The sequence below is a fragment of the Rhinoraja longicauda genome, chromosome 25 (genome assembly GCF_053455715.1).
Source record: "Rhinoraja longicauda isolate Sanriku21f chromosome 25, sRhiLon1.1, whole genome shotgun sequence".
In the NCBI taxonomy this organism is placed as follows: domain Eukaryota; kingdom Metazoa; phylum Chordata; class Chondrichthyes; order Rajiformes; family Arhynchobatidae; genus Rhinoraja; species Rhinoraja longicauda.
Window position 1 is genome coordinate 23,496,985 of NC_135977.1, and position 221 is coordinate 23,497,205.

The window sequence follows — 221 nt, forward strand, 5'->3', positions numbered from 1 at the left end:
TCAGCGCCCGCCCTTCTGACTGACTGACGTCCGCGCCCGCCCTTCTGACTGACGTCCGCGCCCGCCAATGGCAGCCGCGCTGGGCCCGTGACGCGGCGCCCCAGAACACACGCCCTGACTGTGCAACAACAGTGTCAGGTGTGGCTGCAAGGTGCAAGCGTTGCACTGCCCCACATGCATGTGAGGTGCGCACCAACATGCACTGAAGCTTGGTGCAGCCA